This window comes from Agelaius tricolor, unplaced genomic scaffold, assembly GCF_023055355.1.
Source record: "Agelaius tricolor isolate 1412-34295 unplaced genomic scaffold, bAgeTri1.0.p SCAF_1, whole genome shotgun sequence".
Lineage (NCBI taxonomy): Eukaryota > Metazoa > Chordata > Aves > Passeriformes > Icteridae > Agelaius > Agelaius tricolor.
This window is the reverse complement of record NW_027269261.1, coordinates 50,983,723-50,993,233: the sequence shown is the minus strand read 5'-3', so window position 1 is coordinate 50,993,233 and position 9,511 is coordinate 50,983,723. Positions and strand designations below refer to the sequence as shown.

Genomic DNA, 9,511 nt, shown 5'->3' with positions numbered 1-9,511 from the left:
GGAAACTACTATTATTTTTCATTTTTATTTTCCATTTCCCAACAACAACCAATTTAGTTCAAAACTGATATTTTGTAATAGCTGAAATGAAGATATTTTCTACCAGACTCTCCTGATGACTTTTTATTGTAAGATAGGCAATACTGGACAGATGGAATTTCCACTAAGAAAGGTCATCAGCCCTATTGCAAAAGTGGCCAGTTCCAGCTGGACACATAATGACAAATTTTTAATGAAAGTTTTTTTTCAAGTGTGTTGGTTTGCTCATTTTTGCTCTACACTGACTTTCTACTTTTCAACTGTTTTGACAAAAGCTCCAGCACTTCTGAAGAGCAGCTGTTTTCTGCTCAGCTCTGTTTCTAATAGTTGCCTAAAAACATTTTAATTTTAAGGGCATGTAGTCCTGCAGATAGAAATGTCAGCTCTAAAGAAGAAAGCAATTTTTCTCTTTCTTTCATTAATTTTTGACCAGGCAAACATAGGTGTGATTTAGGTGATCTCCAGCTACAGTGGAGTTTGTTGATCTTGCTTCAGCTGAGGTAAGTGGCTGATCTCATGAATATTGTTTTTACAGGCATGAGACTCTGCTGACGTCCTTTGGCTTCCTGTTCAGCGAGGCTGTGCTTGGCATCCTCGGATTTAGGCACAATGTGAATTTTCTTAGACTTCACCCTCCAGACCTCGTTTTTTTCATCAGCTCTTCTCTGCCTGTGAGTAATGGTCATGACCACATCATGCAGTGGCAGCGGGGAGGGAAGGTCCCCTCTGCTGCAGCCCTTTCTTTCGGTGGCAGCAGTGTGGGTGAGGTAGGGTCTGTGGGAAGGAGAGGGAGCAGGTTTCAGGAGTTTCTGGTAGCATGTAAGACATGCAGTGCGTGGTGATTCACCCCCTCAGCACCATTAAACCTTCAGATTATGAGTGGGTTGAATCCTGTAAGGTTGTAGGCACATTATAAAAATAAACACAGACCTCTGAGGTAGATAGGTTACTGGTGAAGGGGCAATGGTGTGGATAAATCAGATCATTCCTCTTTTTTATAAACACTGAGAGAAAAATCAACTGTTCTTATTGCCAGGCTCTAAGGCTTTGCCTCATCTTTGCCTTGCTGCTGTGTGTGCTGTAGTGCATGTCTTTGACACCAAGGAGAGGTCCTGCCTATGTAAAACCTTTTGAGTGCATTTGAAGGTGCTGAGTGCTGTTTTCTGGCGCCAGACCACAATAATAACAATGGGCTAGCGAGGAACTTCTCTGAGAGTTACTGAGACCAGAATTAAAGGTCATGCATGCCCACACTTTCGTTTCAAGATATTAGTTAGGGAGGGAAGTAGATGGAGGGGAGAGATTATCCCCCTCCACTCAGGGCTCATCAGAGCACATCTAGAATACCATGTCCCGTTTCACACTCTTTCCCTCAAATACAGGGAAGTTGAGGCATGTTCAGCAAGATGTTAAGGGCTGGAGCACTTGCCCTGTGAGGAGAGGCTGAGGGATTTGGTCTAGTTCAGCCTGATGCAGAGAAGTCTTTGGAAGAACCTAAGAGGAACCCCCCAGCATTTACAAAGGGATCAGAAAGAAGACATTGCCAGAATCATCACAGCACTACATGCTGGGAGGAGAAGCAACAAGGGACTGAAGTTGAAACCAGAGCCTCGGGCTGGATTTAAGGATACACTTCCCCGAGGAGAGAGAGTCAAGCATTGAACTGGGTCACCCAGTGAGATTGTGCAGCCTCTGTTCCTAGAGTTTTTCAAGACGGGTCAGACAGAGTCCCAGGAGACCTGGTCTGAGCTTAAAGCTGTGTCTGCTTTGAGCAGGAAGATGGAGTAGGGACTTGACATTCTTTCCAGCCTGATACCATGTGATCCTGTGTCTAGGTATCCCATACTTGGAGGTGATGGAAAATTTTAGGTGAAGTTTTTGGGTGAAGGGTTGACAATATTAAAAAGAATGCATTTTAACACCTCTCTCCAGCTTTGACCAACTGATTTCATTCCAGTCCATCAGCAGTGATACTTCCTCTGATTTCTCTAACCGTGGTTAGGCAGTGGGTTTGTGTACACCTTGTCCTGGCAGCTCAGAGGACAGGGGTTCTGGGCAGAGGGGATAGGGTGCCCACTGCCTGAGGAGATTCTAATGCTAAAATAGGGTGGTTTAATCAAGTGGGATTGGCTGAGCCTTTTGGGATACATTGTAGGCTCAGAGATGGGAACAGAAATCCAGCTTTGCCCAGCAAGATATACCCAGTGGGATACCTTGGCATTGATAGAGATACAATGCATGTAATATTGGCCAATTTTGACAGTTTTAGTCTCCATAGAATACAAAATCAATATCGTACCACAGCATTAAAATAATTTCCCCAGAATACAAAATCTCCTCAGAATACAAAATCAATATAATGAGAATAATTGCAATTATTTGTGGTATTTCACTTTCCAACCTAAAATTAGTTGTGTGCAAATTCATCACTGAGACTAGGGCACCCGTGTTGCCTGTGGGGCAGTCACTGTGCTCAGCAGTGCCAGTGTATCATATTTTTTCTTGCAGATCAGAAATTTGGTGTCTCTTTCCTCCCTGTGGATCCCAGTGCTGAGAAGCCAGCAGCAGTCAAGAGAAGTCACAAGATTGTTTGTGTGTTGGTGGTTTTTTTATGAATGCAGGAATTACCACAATTGTATGAATAATTCATTCATGAAAATGATGCTTGAAAAAGAAAAGTACTCTTCTATTATTCTTGGAAATTGTTAACCCAGTTACTTTTTTTTGCCTTTGCTGTGGTGGGAGCTGGCAGCGGCTGTCATTGAGAGCCAGCAAGTTCATCTCAGTGAAAGTTTGTGAGTGGGGGTGCAGGAAAGATGCAGGCCCTTCCCCGCTGTCACTGATGGCTTTTGTGGGTGTTCTCAGAAAGTCCTGCCGGGCGTCCCGGGTGACTCACCGGCAGCTGACTGAAGGCAGGCAGTAGGCCAGCAGCCCCTGCACAACTGGAAAGTACACAGCCATCCCAGTGTGTGCCAGAAAAAGGAGAAGATGACATGCAGCGATGTGTCTGTCTGCCTGTCTTGTCTGTCTGTCACAAGGCTAGAAAAACCAGTTCTTTGTAGGATATATGGAAGCTTGGTGCTGTGTAGTCACCTTTGTTCTTGCAAGAGGGATTGTTGGATGGTCAAGTAGAAGGGTGAGGAGCTGTTATAGGCTTTGTTCAGGCTTCTTGGCAAACAAAACTTTCTAGGACATACATGGTCTTTCACAGGTACAGCATAGTATCACTTTAGGGCCAGGGTCAAGTTTACTCAGTCAAAACTGAGTACCCACTACCTTATGAAGCTCCTCTTGCTGCTTTCTGGCAGGCAAGTGATGGATCCCCAAAGGAATAATGCACGTGGTCATAAAGGGGTAGGGGTGTAAGATACAGTTCAAGTCTCATTTCCTTCACTGAGGGCTCTGAAGAGCACATTTGGATAGCTCATTCTGCAGGTTCACCCTGGAGCTCATGAGGCCTTTTTCCTACGGAGCTTTGTCTTCAGTTTTTGTGACAGGCAATCTCTGACTGGAGGTCTTCTTGTGTTGGGCTTCTTTACAAGATGTCCCTTCTCTGCAGACTTGCTGGTGCACAAGGAAGGTTATCCTTCTTCCTCCACCCCTTGGGCCACTCAGCCAGACAAACTCTTCTTCTAGATCTGGAAGAATTTAATTTTCTTCAAAACTCCTATCTATCCTTAAGACTAATACTTGGCTTTGGCTAACAGGCTCAGGGCTGCCTGGCAGGGTATTTCTGAGTGAAGGGACAGGCAGGGAGGGCAGGAAGGAAACAGACACACATTCTGATACTTGGCACTTTTTAAGAATTAAGATGAATGGCTGTGGAGGGTGACCCCAGGTGGGATCTTATTGCTGCCCCCAGAACCCTGCCTAGACAGAGCTGCAGTTTGCAGTCCACCAGCAGCATGTGCCTGTGGCTTACACTAACAGGCCTTACCATGGCCCTGCCTGCACATCCCAGACATCCCAGACCTCTGTCTGACACTGGTTTCCTCACCAGGCATGATCCTGACCCTCATCCACATGCCTATATCCTGTTCCCTTTCCTGGGGAGTTTCCCAATGCTGAATCCTTGCCGGTTCCTTCCTGGCCATGGATGCCCCAGGCTCATTAAGCAGGAAGGGTCACTGGTACTGTCCCTGCAGTCCAGCTGCAGCTGCAGCTGAGCCAAGCCGTGGGATTTCAGAGAGCACCCTCCCCCCAGCCCCAGCTCCCACTGACACCTCAGTTATTCATCAAAGGCAGGAAAAAAGCCTTCCTGGTTTCAAGCCTCTGGGGAAATGCTGGGGCATGGCTTCAGCCTGATAAAAGGCAGAGCAAATGGTGATTCAATTTTGAATAAAAGGCAAAGCAAATGGTGATTCAATTTTGATTCAAAGCCCCTGGCAAAGGGCAGAGACAACTTGGCTTTACCTCTTTTTACCTTGAAAGGGTATTTCTCCGCCAGTATCACATCCTGTGAGGGACAAAAATATACATCCTCCTTCCCCAGGGCCAAAAGCAGGAGGGTTTTGTGAGGGAAGTCCATTGAAATGTCCACAATATCCACATCACTTCTCTCCAGTTAACAGGTACCACTCAGCTGGTGTACCATGACTCAGATTGCATGGAAAATACTACAAACTTCTTTCTGGGGGTAGGAATTGAGGTAGTACCACTTCTAGAGGGCAAGGCAAAGAGGCTGCTGGAGCACCACAGTTGCTCTTGCTGATGCACACCTTGGGAGCCCCACAAGTGTTGCTCAGGGGACAAGCCTACAAGAAGTTTACATAACAGCAGTTCAGGCTAGGGGGGTTGAATCACCCCTTAAGTCGCTGTCCTAATATGGGCAGGATGTAAAACTCTGGAGATTAAAGAGGGAACTGACACTAGTGTGTAGGGATGAATACAATGAAGTGTTCCCTTTTTTCAGTAAGAGTGCCTGATCACCAACTGAAAGAGGGAGTTTTTCAGAGTGCAGGCACATGCCTTCTGTGGTTTGCACCACCTGACAACCATTGAAGCTATAAAAACTGTCAAGTAAGTATTTTCTGTGGTGAATGCAAGAGAAAACTGCAAAACACGGTCCTTTAGAAACAACTGACCTCTGCAAATGTTGTACTTTGTAAAATCAAGGGTTCATAATGCCGGTATGGGAACAACATAGCTTGAAATAGGCACTGAGTAACCTGTACTGCTGAGAGCCTGGTTTCCATAGGTGAGGGTCGACAGGAGGTGAGGTGTGTGGTAGTGTTTCAGATTTTAGGAGCTCTCTAAACACAGACACAGAGCCTAGTTTTAGAAGAGACTGTTCATTCTGTGCAGGGTTTCCACAAATCAAGTACAAGTGGTAGAAAGTTTTATCTTTTATTCAGTAAAACATACACCTACCTAATACATCTTCTCCTCCTACTTAATGCATATTTATTTAGGCAGTATAATCTTACGCAATGCTGGAAACACAAAGTTCTTTTCTTCGCTGAGCAACTTCTACTGCAGAAGTTATCTGATGACATCAACTACATTTACAAAAGGTGAGAAAAGTCAGTTTGAGGACATCAATTCCTTTTGTAGAATTCAGCCTGGGGACAGATAATTCAGCTTGAAGACAACAATAGTAGCAGAACCCCATAGGGATCAAGCAAGAACCAATTGGTTTTCATATGCTTGCAGTAACTGAAACTTCTTTCTTTTTCTGTGGGTGTTCTGTTTAATTTTTAGTATCCCTTTACCTGACAAAAAGGTGTAGCAATGAATAATTCTTTTAGCCCAACCCAAAACCCAAGGGGACTCAGCAGCAGAGAGGCCTGTGACACTGAACTCAGCAATATTCAGAAAAAACCATCAGTGACAGATCCCTTCTGGAGCCACTGGAACAAATCTTTTAGGACATCTCTACTGCCACCGCAGGGACATCAGCAAGCAATGCCACAGCTCTGCAGTGCTCAGCTACAGACATGCATGTGGCATATGCAGGATGACTCCGGATTTTTTTGTTAGCCTGGCACTGTGCCAGGAATTATAAACTCTATGTTTTTAAAGACAGAATCAGTTTAGGCTCAGAGCCATCCCAGGAACAGTGGTGCTACTTTACCAGCACCCAGAGCAAATCTGCTACAGGTCATGGAATAGAATAGAATAATTTATACTGGAAAGGACCTCTAAGATCATTGAGCTCAACTTCAAATCAGCACTGCCAGGTCCACCACTAACCTGTGTCCCTGAGTGCCCGATCTACATGTCTCTTAAATATCTCCAGGGATGGTGACTCCACCACTTCCCTGAACAACTTAACCCAATGCTTGACAACCCTTCCCATGAAGAAATTTCTCTTGATATCTACTCTAAGCCTCACCTGCAGCAACCCGAGGCCATTTCCTCTTGTCCTGTCACTTGCTCCCTGGAAGTAGAGGCTGACCCCCACCTGGCTATGCTCTCCTTTCACGAGTTGTCAAGAGTGATAAGGTCTGAGCCCCTGAGCCTCCTTTTCTCCAGGGTAAACAACCCCAGCTCCTTCAGCTACTCCCCATAAGACTTGTGCTCCAGCTCTGTTGCCTTTCTCTGGACTTGCTCCATCACCTCAATGTCTTTCTTATAGTGAAAGACCCAGAACTGGACACAGGATTTGAGGCATGGCCTCAGCAGTGCTGAGTACAGGGGTGATCCTGGCCCTGGGCCTGCTGGCCACACAATGGTGTCATCTGCAAAGGGGTGCCCTTAATCGCCTCATCTAGATAATTAAAAAAGATATTAAACATGTCTGACCTGAAAACTGGGCCCTGGGGGCATCACTCATGCCCAGCTGAATGTAGCTCTGTTCAGCACCACTGTCTGGGCCTGGCTGTCCAGACAAACTTTATCCAGCAAACTCTGCACCCAGCCAACCATGGGCTGCTACTTTCTACAGGACAATGCTGTGGAAATGGTGTCAGAGGCCTTGCTAAAGTCCAGGCAGGTGACAACACAGCCTTTCCCTCATCTACTAAGCTCCTTGTCAAAGCAGATCAGGTTGGTCGAGCAGGACCTGCCTCTCATGAGCTCATGCTGGCTGGGCCCATGTCCTGCACATGCCGTGTGGTGGCTCTCAGGATGATCTTCTCCATGGCCTTCCCTGGCACCAAGGTCAGACTGACAGTTCTGTAGTTCCCTGGATCCTCCTCCTGGCCCTTCTCGTAGACAGGTGTTGCTGTTGCTAACTTCCAGTCACCTCGGACCTCCCAAGTTAGCCAGGACTTCTGGGAATGATGGAAGTGGCTCAATGAGCATTTCAACTGGGCTCATTTCAACAATGAGCATCTCTCTGGGGTGCATCCCATCTGGCCTCACAGACTTATGCATGTCTAGAGGCGGCAGCAGGACAACTTACATTCAGATTCCTCCTTAACAAGTATGCAGCCAGTTAGTTGCTAAAACACTTCTGATATAGGATGTAGGCTGGAATGTCTCATCTTCATTGATTCCTATGCGTTGCAAGGGCATGTCAGTCTGTTAATCAAAGGCAAAACCCTAGGCAGTAACAGGAAAACCTAAGGCACAGAGGAAACTCCCTCACACTGATTTCACAGTTCCCCTTCAAATGATGCCTAATCTGCAGGAAGCAGTTTAAATAATCTCCTGTATTATTGTCTCATCCACTGCTCCACTTCCTTCTGTGTCAGTTATAAACTCATGTAAACCACCAGTCTACAATATTCTTTTTGCTCTTTTGCAAAGACAGTACAGGGCTAGCAGCTAAGTTATGATGAACTGAGTAAAATTTCTTTTTAAGAAGAAAAGACATATGAAAATTACTGTGGCCACATTGGCTATGGAGAAGTCTTAGGGTAAGCTCAGTGTTTTGCTTATGCCACTATATCCTGTTTATAGTAGTATAGTCAGAGTTTGTGAAAGATTTAAACAAACATAGAGATGCGAAGGGTGGAAAATACTCTCCTGCTGAGCTGTGAGTGTGCTCTAGTGCTGGGGCAGGGCAGTCAGCTGAAGGCAGCAGGACAATAACATCCCCTTGTCAGATCTGGGGTTTCTTTCCTTGAGCTTGCAGGACTGTTAGGGAGATGGTGATTCCCAGCAGCACATCAGTGTGATACTGACAACACATGGCAACACATCACCCTGAAAGGAAACCTAGCAAGCTTCATGGTTCCCACTCCTTGAGGGAAGCTATGTTGTTGCCTTGATGTTCAGTAAAGAAAACCTTTTCATCCCTTTAATTTACTTCTGTTGCATTCTGGAGAGCTGCACCACAAATGACATTGCTTTGGCTGGTTTCAATAGTGTGTGACCGTGTTCAAAGTGTAGTTCATGCAAAGCTCTGTCATATACCAAGAACCATCAAAAATTTAAAAATGGTCTTGAGTAGGTCTGTTTGCAGACACATGAGTTTCTGTGACCAACTTACCCACTGCTAGGAACAGAGATGGTATTCCCATGGCAAAGCTCCTGGAGTTCTACTGACAAAACCAGCTACATGACATTTGACATTGCTGTCACTATAATGGCTCTTAGCAGTGCATGGGCCTCACGTGCAGTGGAATAACTGCAAGACAAACTTGTAAAGGCCATGCCTAAACCTAGTAGAAGGAAAATGAGTGAGGAGCCCATCTAAAGGCAAGTCTCTAACAGCTGAGCTTTTGTGATGCTTAGCTTAACAACTGAAGATGCCAGCACTGGCAGCTCTCTGCACTCCTTCTGCTTCTTCAGCAGACCCTGTCTTCACTCAGCAGAGCTGGTGGATCTGCATCCTGCTTCTGCCTTAGGCATCCAGGGTCCCAGCTGAAATTCCAGGGTACCCAGAGAGTTACCATTTTTTACAAGATACCAAAAGCGTAGAGAACAGCAGTTTTCTGTTAAAATTTTGATGCATGGTCAAATACTCCATTCTGTCTGCTCCCTCATAGGAATGGAAACCTCTGGTTTTGGTTCTTGCTGGTCCAGAAGGGTCAGTAGCATCTGTCCTAGCTGCATTTGCCAGAATGTGTCAGACTTAAAAGGAGTTACAAAGTAGACTTTAGTTAAATCAGCACAACTTCCCTGTACAGAGTTTCTTACAGTACTGACCTAAAAAGGAAGCAGAAAATAAAAACTTGGAGTTTCCCCAGTCCCCACAAATCCCTGGGTCTGTATTCTCTTTTTTTCTGAAAGGCTGGAAAATATGTCTGTTTTCTTCAGAAAAGGATGAACTCCCTGTGGATTTCAAACTACATTTTCCTATCTCTGAGGACTGTATCCTCACATTTTCTGAGGATACAATCCCTTCATTCATAAGGCAGAAAGGAAGGGTGAAAAACTCAGACTATTTCAGCATTCTCACCATCAGGCCACATCAAATCTTCATAATGAATCTGGGCTGTGCTGAGATTTTCAGCATGCTCCCAGGGACAGTGCCATTCCCAGTGTCTGAGTAATCTTAGATTACGTGATTTCCAGAAGCGCGCCACTCCTCCTTTCTGCCTGGTGGAAATGCTGCTCCCTGTCACTGTGCATTCCCAGCCAA

The 9,511-nt window shown here is 45.5% G+C and overlaps 1 long non-coding RNA gene across 1 annotated transcript; it reads left to right on the top strand.

Annotated features, from left to right (window-relative positions):
- Positions 1 to 575: 575 nt before the first annotated feature.
- Positions 576 to 2,741, top strand: LOC139590315 (uncharacterized). Its single transcript, XR_011679302.1, has 2 exons — positions 576 to 710; positions 2,548 to 2,741. It is a non-coding gene; the product is annotated as an uncharacterized lncRNA (long non-coding RNA).
- Positions 2,742 to 9,511: the final 6,770 nt, after the last annotated feature.